Source organism: Clarias gariepinus, chromosome 2 (genome assembly GCF_024256425.1).
Source record: "Clarias gariepinus isolate MV-2021 ecotype Netherlands chromosome 2, CGAR_prim_01v2, whole genome shotgun sequence".
NCBI classification, from domain to species: Eukaryota; Metazoa; Chordata; class Actinopteri; order Siluriformes; family Clariidae; genus Clarias; species Clarias gariepinus.
In genome coordinates this window covers 34,406,540-34,417,151 of record NC_071101.1, presented here as the reverse complement: position 1 = coordinate 34,417,151, position 10,612 = coordinate 34,406,540, and the positions used below count along the sequence as shown (strand labels likewise).

At 37.5% G+C, this 10,612-nt stretch overlaps 1 protein-coding gene across 1 annotated transcript in view; it reads left to right on the top strand.

Moving 5' to 3' along the window:
- The first annotated feature begins 1,594 nt into the window (after nt 1-1,594).
- The window catches only part of ptn (pleiotrophin), a 60,066-nt gene continuing 51,048 nt past the window's right edge, over nt 1,595-10,612 (top strand). The window contains exon 1 of the mRNA XM_053510678.1: nt 1,595-1,758. The gene's annotated coding sequence lies outside the window, so the exon portion shown is untranslated. The remainder of the gene's footprint in view (nt 1,759-10,612) is intronic.

Genomic DNA, 10,612 nt, shown 5'->3' with positions numbered 1-10,612 from the left:
CATGCCAAAATCATAACCACTCAAAAACCTTATCAAGGAGCTGATGATCTTCAGTATTATTCCTATATCAGAAGTCATGTAAGAACTGGAGGTACAGTAGCAATCTTTAGCTCACCTGCTTGCATTAGTATTTAATCATTTGCCAAGAAGTTACACTCCCAGGTCCCTTCTGATCTTCTAATAATGTTTGCTTTTGTATATACAGTTAAACCTTGTATTGCAAGCATAAACTGCTATAGAAGCATGCTTGTACTGTATATCAAAGCACATGTATATCAAAGTGAATTTCCCAATAAGAAACAATAGAAATTCGATAATGTGTTCCACAACCAAGAAGTATTCATATAAAGATAATTAATACAAAATATAAAGTAAAAATTAAAAAAATAACCTGCACTTTACCTTTGAAAAGAATCGTGGCTAAAGTAAGACAAGAGAGAAGAGGAGGAGGGAGGGGGCTACTGTGTTGGACGACTTTTACACACACACACAAACTATAACAGAATTGCTGCTTTGTTGGAAAACATCTTAAACAAGAAACCTCTCTAATGAAATCTCTCTTTTTCCGCATTGTCATTAAACAGATTCATCTCCCTCACCGCTACAGGTTTTTTAACCTTTTCTTCATGGAAGCCGTTGATTGAGGCTGTTGTTACTAAGGAACAGTCACTACACTTGGACACGAAATAAAAAAAGCTTTATGCGCGCACACACCTGGTCGCAATATTATTGTAAACAGTATACGCCAATTACCCTCAATTCCAAAGCGAGAGAGAGAGAAGAACCATTGGCTTAGTTGTGATGACGTGACGCTCAGCAGACAAAGCGCATGCTTACTTTTTGTATATATATATATATATATATATATATCAAGAAATTGCCTGTATATTAATTTTATTTCTTTAAAATTTTGCTTGTCTTGCAAATACACCTGCGGAACAAGTTACTCACAATCCAAGGTTCCACTGTATTGTATTTAGCATTTCTGATTGCACTCAGCTACAGTGCTGTGACAAAGAATTTATCCCTTCCTCTTTTAAAAAAATATTTGTCACACTTAAATGCTTGAGATTATCAATAAAATTTCACAAATATTAAAAATACAAATGCGTTAAAAATAAATAAAATGTTCATTTATTAAGGGAAAACGCTGCCCTTTTTAACGGCAATGTTCACTTTTGTGGATTTTTCCATTGGTTTAACAAAAGCTAATATAATAAAACTATAAAATGAGTAAAAGCATTACACACAGACTACACATATAGCAAGATAACTAATGTTACAATAAATGATAGCGGGAAAAGTTGAAGTGGTTTCCATTGCTATGTAGTAGACAAGATACTCTGGAAAGCAATACAAATATTAAGTTCACAGATAGAGCACAAAGCATGTCTGTATTTGTCTGCTGGTTTTTAAACTTGCCATCTTTTTTCACCTTATTTCTGTGTGACCTTGTGCTAATGAGAGTGTGAGCATGAGAGCGGCTTTTTCAGCACACCCTGGAGGCACCATCCAAATACAACAACCCCCACTACTCTCTTTCACATTAGCAGACACATACACTCTCTCTCTCACGCACACACACACACACACACACACCATAAGCACAACCCTGTGGTTTTAAGGCAAAGAGTTTGAAAGAGGGAGAGTGAATGTGTTAGTAAGGCAGAGCAGCAAAGAGAGATAGAATCAAACGCAGAGTGAATGAAAAGGGGATAAACTGTTTCGACTGAGGAACTGGTGAAACTCCATTTGAAAGTAAGTACCATGCATAAGAATGTTGGGACAGAAATTGAAAAAGAAAAGAGAAGAGAGAGAGAGAGAGAGAGAGGAGATAGCAGATTCACTACAGGGCCTGAAGGAAGCTGTGTGCTCAGAATACATCACTTCGAGGCATCTGTGAGCATGGAGGAAACAGGTAGAGGTGTTCCGAAGAGATTTGTGGTCAGACTCTATGCTCTGGTCTGGAAATGTATGTAGGCAGGCTTCACAGTGTCTCTGTATATCAAGGGTGTCATTTCATCAGCTCTGCAAAACAATCTCCTGGTTAAACCGAAATGTCCAAAGGTGACAGCTGGACTTATTCTGAGGCTTAATCCTGATGACAAATGATATGGCAAAGCTAGGAGTGATTGTGATGAATAGAATGAACTTAGGAGTGTGTTTCTATTGGAGGTATTTTTCCTCTGTGTCATCACCTGAAGTGGTTATCTAGGATGGTTTATCATAACCATAGCACAAACTTCTTCTTACCCAAACATTGTATAAAGTAAATAAATGAAAAATGCTTTCCAATTTAAAGAAAAAAAAAATTTTTTGTTTTTTTTTGTTCCATGTATTGAAGTGACATCACCTTACATTGGTGGTACTTCTGACTTTCCCCCAAAGCGTTTGGTTTAAATGTCATTTTTTGTAGCAATTGAACTATTATCAGTAAAAAGCATAGGTTTGTTTGGTTCTTGTCTGGGAGAGATAAAGGTGAACGTTTCAGCGCAGTAATGAAATGTCTCCCATTCTTTCTTACCGTTGGCTGCATCGTCATATCCACATCCGGGTATTTTAAAATGCTATCTTTAGAACAAATTTTAGTTTAAAAGAACAATGAAAACCAACAGCTAACAATTAAAGTTCCTTGTAGTACAATGTCTATATCATTATATTAAATAATCCCTACGGTATGTATATATTTTGAGGGGAATAATTTGAGGGTATAACTTGCTGCTTATATAATCGAATATAAAGTAGCCTGAGTGAAAAAGGAGGGCCTCAATGTGCTTGCTGTTGCTATAGTTATCCACTATTCTACCAAAATCACTCCAGCCAAACCAAACATCTTTCTTCCATCCATCAGCACACAAAAGCGATTAAGTGAACGCCTACCCTGAGAAGACACTAACCATCACGTATAGTAGGTGTGTGATGAAACATCTAACTAATAACTGTTAAATTGAGAATATTAGCAAAAAAAAAAAAAAAAAACTAAGTGATAAAAATCTTTCTAAAAGATGCTTCCAAAATTCCCCTTTTAAAACATCCTAAAATAATAAAAAAAAACTATCCTGTGTTTTCAGTCAGGGAGTGCACTCTTACTCGGGACATCAGTAAAAGTCTGTGTGCATCTACGATGCCAAGTATATCAGCATGTCTTTGGCATGCCCTCAAATAGGTGAAGAAAGTGTTTTAGTCTGCTCATGCTTACAGGGACTGAATATCCTCTTTCCCTTTCCTCCCCATGGCTTTATTTTCTCGAGACTTCCATTTAAAGACAAACTGTATTGTTAGGGAATAAAAAGCACAACCTAAGCACAAACCTGCATGCATGTGTCTTACACGACTGTTATAATTTGAACACGCCTGAGACCCTTACAGCATAGCTTTCAACTTAAGGTAACAGGAGGACAGAGATAAAGCTAAAAGTCTCTGAGGAGAGTGACAGGGCCCTCTCTATATATTTATAATGGGATGTCCGATGTAATGGTCTCTCAGAGAAGCAATGCTTCGAAAAAGACACATCATGTCAGTACTTTGATGCATTCATGCACATATTTTAAAACAGAATACATACTTTTTGAAAGTATTAGAACAACCAGACCAGGTTTTTTTTTTCCATATATGCTGATATGCTGAGAACATACTGTACAGTGGGGCAAAAAAAGTATTTAGTCAGCCACCAATTGTGCAAGCTCTCCCTCTTAAAAAGATAAAAGAGGCCTGTAATTTTCATCATACTGTAGGTATACCTCAACTATGAGAGACGAAATGAGAGAAAAGAAATCCAGAAAATCACATTGTAGGATTTTTAAAGAATTATTTGCAAATTATGGCGGAAAATAAGTATTTGTCAATAACAAAATTTCATTTCGATACTTTGTTATATACCCTTTGTTGGAAATGACAGAGGTAAAATGTTTCCTGTAAGTCTTCACAAAGTTTTCACACACTGTTGTTGGTATTTTGGCCCATTCTTGTTGAAGTTTTGGGGCTGTCGCTGGGCAACTCGTAACTCCCTTCAGAGATTTTCTATGGGGTTGAGATCTGGAGACTGGCTAGGCCACTCCAGGACCTTGAAATGCTTCTTACGAAGCCACTTCTTTGTTGCCCGGGCAGTGTCTTTGGGATGATTGTCATGATGAAAGACCCAGCCATGTTTCATGTTCAATGCTCTTGCTGATGGAAGGAGGTTTTCACTCAAAATCTCACGATACATGGCCCCATTCATTCTTTCCTTTACACGGATCAGTCGTCCAGGTCCCTTTGCAGAAAAACAGCCCCAAAGCCTGATTTTTCCAGCCCATACTTCACTGTAGGTACAGTATGGTGTTTTTTGGATGCAACTCAGCATTCGTTCTTCTCCAAACAAGAAGTTCTATTTTGGTTTTATCTGACCATATGACATTCTCCCAATCCTCTTCTGGATCATCCAAATGCTCTCTAGCAAACTTTAGACAGGCCTGGACATGTACTGGCTTAAGCAGGGGGACACGTCTGACACTGTAGGATTTGAGCCCCTGGCGGCGCAGTGTGTTACTGATGGTAGTCTTTGTCACTCTGGTCTCAGCTCTCTGCAGGTCATTCATTAGGTCCCCCCTGTGTGGTTCTGGGATTTTTGCTCACAGTTCTTGTGATCATTTTGACCCCGCGGGGTGAGATCTTGCGTGGAGCCCCAGATCAAGGGGGATTATCTGGACTTGTATGTCTTTCTTTTTCTAATAATTGCTCTCATAGTTGATTTCTTCACACCAAGCTGCTTACCTACTGCAGATTCTTCCCAGCCTGGTGCAGGTCTACAATTTTGTTTCTGGTGTCTTTTGACAACTCTTTGGTCCATAATGGAGTTTGGAGTGTGACCGTTTGAGGTTGTGGACAGGTGTCTTTTGGTGTACTAACAAACTAGACACTAAACATGTCAGCAATGGTTAATAGCAGCAATTAATCCTTTTTTGCATCACCCCTTTCTTTACTATGGGTTTTGGTATAATATATATTTTGGTTTTTGTCGCTGCAACAACTTCAGGACAAAATCATTGTGAAATCCGTAAGGAAAAGCCGCAAAACAACAGGGATTATGTATAGGGATTATGAATTCCTTGTGTCCGACCGGTCAAGAGTTACCCCCTTCCAGAGTTTTGGGTGCATAAGGGAAAGAAAAGAGGCAGATGAGGTGATGCACCCAACATGTCTAGTAACTCCATTTAGAATCTTTGGGATGTGCTGGAGAAGGCTTTATTCAGAAGTCCAACTCTTCCATAATCAATACAAGATATTGGAAAGAAATTAATGCAACTCTGGACTAATATAAATGTTGTGACATTGCATAAGCTTTGTGAAACAATGCTATGGCTGTAATAAAAGCAAAAGGTGGTCCAACAAAATATTTTTTACATTCTTCTTTCATATTTGTTGAGCATGCCAATTCAGCTTAGGTATTTAGCCTAACATAATGAAAGGAAAGTTGATGGACAGACAGGTAAAGTATAGAAAGTGCATTTATATTTACAGCGTTTTGCACCTGTCAGTTTGAAGGGGACATTTATCTTAAAACCCATGTGTCAGTACAGAAAAGACTCCTGATCGCTGTCTTTCTTGTATTTTGATGGATGATGGGTCAAATTGAACTACACTTGAGGCTCAAAGTCAGTGTGTGATAGAAGGTTTGATAAATGAATGGCCTCTTGTAGTGAGAGGAAATCTAATTTCCTTTTCTTTTTTAAACTGACTTAATTTTTTTGCACATACGTCATGGGTAGGTAAATTTCTTTGTAGCATATTTTAATGTATATTAAAGCTGATATTTAAATTTCTAGAAAATAGGTATAATTCACAGACTTGTCTACTGTGAGAAAAAACATTTATAAAATGTCAGACTTATATACAGTATAATACATAGACTAACTTCTTATCATGACGTTTTCTGCACAAGGTTGTCCAAGTGATTCAAAATTTGCATGGCAGCTGTTGAATGTGAATAATAGCAAAAGTTGTATAGGCCTACAAATGCTGGATAGGTGTTATTGCATATTTTTATCAAGTAGCTAAAGTTTTGTTTCAACTTGGATTATTAAAAATATTATGACTGCTGAGTGTCTAGTTTGTTAGTACACCAATTACTTGCTTCTTTTTTTTAGGACATTCCAAATTACCGTATTGGCTATGCCCAATGCTTGTGCAATTGAGTTGATAGAGAAATCAGAGAAAAGAAATTTTTTTAGAAATCAGAGAAAAGCGTGCTATAATCCATAAAATGAGAATGTGTAACTCAAGGAAGTAGCATAAATAGTACCTGATATAAGGTACACAGCCGTAAAGAGAAGCCTTTATTGATCTTGAGCACAGGACAGTAAAACAATTGTCCTATAAAAACTGTGATGTTCTTATAAAGAGTAGAAAAAAGTCAAACCTTTTTAAATAAAATGGCATGTTTTGTGTTGCGTGAATTCATGCTTGATAGCCAAAAGGTGCAATCCCAGTGAGTTTGTTACACCTGTGCAAAACAGTGATTTAATCTTCATCATGTAACCCATGACAGATGGAATGGAAAACTGATTGCAGTGTAAGCAGTGAGGCGTGATGTGTACCTGTGAGTGGTCTTGCTACCATCTAATAGGCCTCTGCACACTAATGGAGGATGCAATGGCTCGGAATAACACACTAATGGAGAAGTGTGCTGATAAGAAGCAAAAGTCAAGCACATATCCTTCATGCATTGGAGTTCTTTGGACGTTTGCCTAATTCACACTGAGTCGTAAAAACTCTCACCTACTGAGCACAGATGACAACACAGGTGACATGTTCCAATAGCGGGGGACTAAAATATTTCTTATTGCCATTGATATAAAAAATGTAAAGACTGCAAAATTCTTAACTTTCAGTATTAAAGAGAACTAATGAGGTTGAAATGGTTTGGAATAATGAGATGGCCATTCCTAAGGGAAATTAAAGATCTCATGCACTGGATTTGTTTGTGTAGTTGTTTATTAATATATTAATAACAAAATAAATAGTGGCTTTATAAATGTTCAGAAACTAAAAACAATAGTAGTATTAGGCATGTGCTGCTCAAAGGTTATACATCTCAATTTTAAACATGAACAGTGTTGCTGATTGAGGAACTTTTTATGTGTGAGGCAATAATTATTAGGTGTATTTTAGTAATGAGTTGTTTAATAAAAATGTGTTGCAAAATGTAAGCTTTAAGTAGGAAGAGAATGATGATGAGGAGGAGGAAGGTGAAACATGCTCATTTCATTCAAATCCCAGGAAATTATAATCTATGGTTTAGGATTGATGAGTAGTGTTGGCTGATATCAAAGCAGACAGGCAGCTGCTTTTGCTTGGTGGGAGGGAGGAGTAGAGACTTAATTAATGTCAGATTAACGGGGCAGAATTATTGAAGCCTAGCATTTGAGACTGAGACACACACTGAGCTCATCTCATCTCCACCCACAGAGCTGTGATTGACAATGGTGTTCACCTTCAGCAATATAACATGCTGAAAAATCTAAACAGAGGACTGGTCAGGGACTGTATCAGGACACACACACACATACATACATACATACTCAGAGATAGAGAGAGAGAGAGAGAGCGAAAGAGAAAGAGAGATTTGTGCTAGTAGCAAATATATTCTTATTAATATTCCTATTAAGATCACTATCGGAAAGTATAAAGTTTCTTTTGGAACATAATTCATTAGTATGCTGTGCACAATATGTGAATCTGAGAGAGAGAGATAGCAAGTGAAAGATAAAAATAATGTTGCACAAAGATAAAAAGAGTGGAGAAAGTAAAAAGAGAAATTCAGAAAACTTGCTTTCTCCTCAGTGTGAAGAAGAAAATTAATTAATTAATTAATTGATTATCCTATACAGGGGACCCTGAAACCTATCTTAGAGCACACACACACACACACACACACACACACACACACACACACACACTCTACAGGTAACTTGGGAATGCCAGTTTATCTGCATCTGCATGTCTAATCTGCATCTCTTTGTACTGTTGGAGGAAACTGGATTACCAGTAGGAAAAACTGTGGTCCAATGTATGTGTATAAGAATGAAAAAGATCAGATGCCATCACAACTTCTTCAACCTCTTTTTCTTTGTTTTTATCTTTTAAACTATCTTTCAGTAACCTTATACCCATAGATCATTCTCCACTGATTACATTAGGTACAGTACGATAGAGATCCTCTTATTTCCATCGGTATACAATGTACTTACAATTCAAAGTTTTTAATCTTGGATAAAAGCTGGAGTGAAACCCTGAGGGAGAACAAAGGATGCGACCTGAAGCAGCGGTGCCGGGGGAAACAAACCGGTGTGAGGAACAAGCAGAGAGCCACTTACCTCTGCCTAGCCACACCATCCAGCCAGCCGAATTTTTCTTGGTTCACCACATGGACAGAACACTGGAACCGTTAACCGAGAAAACTGGAATAGTGAACTTTTACATTAGTCTCACTTAAAAAATGAGGATAATACCATTGCTGCTCATTTTATTTTATTTCACACTCCATGAACACTCATACTGCTGCCGTTTGCATGTTGCACATGCCATATACTTTATATATTATACTTATAAATTTTTACACAATTCTACTTTATACAGAGGAACCTTGGATTGTGAGTACCTTGGTCTGCGAGCATTTTGCAAGATGAACAAAATTTTAAAGCACATTTTAACTAAAGTAACGAGCAAGGGCTTGATATATAAGTAGTGCGCATGTGCTTTGACTGCTGTGCATCACGTGATTACAACTGAGCCAATGGTTCTTCTCTCTTGTGCGGTGCAGCATTATGGGTAATTGTCTCTCATGCTCAGTCTCAGTGCGCATCCACTCGGATAGTTAACATCTGTGTGCGTGTTTACTGTTTATTATAAAATTGTGACCATGTGTATGTGCGTAAAGTAAATGCAAGTGTCATTAGACAGGTTCCTTGATCCAGAGAGTCTTTTTCTGTCAAAAAGCAGTGATTCTGTTAGTGTGCGCGCGCAAGAATGTCATTAGAGACACTTGTTAAAGACTTAAGTTTCCTGGCAGAGCAGTGTTTTCCTTAGTTGTGTGCGTGTTTGTGTGCATTTGTGTGTGCCCACGTGTGTTTTTGTGTGTAAAAGTTGTCCTACACAGTAGCCCCCTCCCACTTCCTCTCCTCTAGCCTTCACACATACACACATGCTTACGCACAAAAACACATACACACTAACTTTCCAAGGTAAAGTGCAGGTTAATTTGTTTTATTTTTTACTTTACAACAGTAATTCAGTTAGTGTATGCGCGCATGAGTGTCATTAGAGAGGTTCCTTGTTAAAGAAGTTTTCTGACAGAGCAGTGCTACCGTTAGTGTGTGTGTGTGTGTGCACACAATGTTTCTCATAAACACACATACACACACTAACGTTAACGCTGCTCGTTAAGAGCAGTGCTACCGTTAGTGTGTGTGTGTTTGTGTGTGTGTGTGCGCACACTGGCGCCTAAACACATTTACACACACTAACGTTAGCGCTGCTCTGTCGGGATTCTTTTCAAAGGGTAAAAACAGGTTAATTTGTTTTATTTTCCTTAAAATCTTTTATTAATTATTCTTATATGAATATTTTTAGGTTGTGGGTCGAATCATCAGATTTCAGTGTGTATGTGACAAATAAAAAAATAAATTTTAATTTGACAAAAATAAGTAGTAGAGATAAATAAATGCAAAAATTGCATTCAAGTCAAACCATGGACTTTGCAGAATAACAGAACACAGTTATAAAGTAAAAACTACAATTATTTCCCTATATAATCCCCTGCAGGACAATGCACAACCTTGTACTGCCCACCACAGCACTTAAACATAACAAAAACTCAGCTGGGTTGTATGCGGGGCGCTGGCAGGATTTTATTTCATAGTACGCAATTGCCTAGGAAACAATTGTCTAGGTGCAGTGCAAACACATATGACTCAGGGAATGAGTGAAAAAGCAAGGTATTGTTTATAAAATGTACTTTAGTCCTATCATTGTATTCTACATCAATCTCGATTTTTGTTTTGGGTGCCGGTACATGCTTAGGTGTACATTTCACCAGCTATGACTTGCACACAGCCATGCATGCACATGTGTGCCGTGGTGAAACCGCCTCGATGTGGCCAAGGTGTGACTTGTATGTTGGGTTATACTGCTATTGCCATTCAAAACAACAGATTCTTACCCATTCCTATAAATCTAAATTAATTAACTTCCAAATATAGGATGCTGTTTAAATGTGAATTAGAGATTTTTGGGGGGCACAACAGATCAATATTGAGGTACGTGCCTCAGAAAAAGGGGTCTGATGACACCCATAGTAATTCTACATGATGGTGCATTATGTAGGACATAGGGCATTATGTATCCGAGGACATGATCCCACTGCCTACCACTTCACCCCCTGTATCTAGGCTGTTTCACATCAATTTTAAGAGGAAGAGATATACCAGAACAATATGCTTTACATATCTCTTTCACTTTGTACAACAACAGCAAATTTGTAACGTGTCTATTTGTTATTCCATTATTAGTAAATACTGTAGCATAGTTATTGTTGGGAAGAGATTTTTTGTTTTTTAAAATTAAAATTGTTGGT